The sequence below is a fragment of the Sinocyclocheilus anshuiensis genome, unplaced genomic scaffold, assembly GCF_001515605.1.
Source record: "Sinocyclocheilus anshuiensis isolate Anshui unplaced genomic scaffold, SAMN03320099.WGS_v1.1 scaffold1200, whole genome shotgun sequence".
In the NCBI taxonomy this organism is placed as follows: Eukaryota; Metazoa; Chordata; class Actinopteri; order Cypriniformes; family Cyprinidae; genus Sinocyclocheilus; species Sinocyclocheilus anshuiensis.
This window is the reverse complement of record NW_015542405.1, coordinates 133,584-133,992: the sequence shown is the minus strand read 5'-3', so window position 1 is coordinate 133,992 and position 409 is coordinate 133,584. Positions and strand designations below refer to the sequence as shown.

The window sequence follows — 409 nt, the reverse complement described above, 5'->3', positions numbered from 1 at the left end:
TGGCTGTAAATGTCTTTATGAGTCTTCCATTCGATTCTTTCAAACGGTTGATTCATTCAGGAATGAAGTAAACGGCTCACTTTATGAATGGGGCTTTGAATCATTGATTCACACGATTCGTTCAAAACGCAGTTAAAGCACTAGCCCCGCCCCCAGACCTGTACATCATCTAACATTTCATACAGCCCGATAGGGATGTCAACAATTAATCGATGATCGATTAATTGTCGATAAGAGATGCAATCAATTAAAGCTATCGATGGTCGATTAAGCAATTTAATCTTGGGCTGCATGCTGCTCGTGCGCAAAACACGTGCAAGCGGCTGTGAGTGACGGTGACAATTTACTAACGTACAAATTACACCTCTAGTGTGATCCAAACTTTAACAGTACATTAAAACAGAAACAA

General features: G+C 40.3%; 1 pseudogene; it reads left to right on the top strand.

The window, feature by feature from the left end:
* Positions 1-409, top strand: part of LOC107693010 (heterogeneous nuclear ribonucleoprotein L-like) — a 50,284-nt pseudogene that overhangs the window by 21,303 nt on the left and 28,572 nt on the right.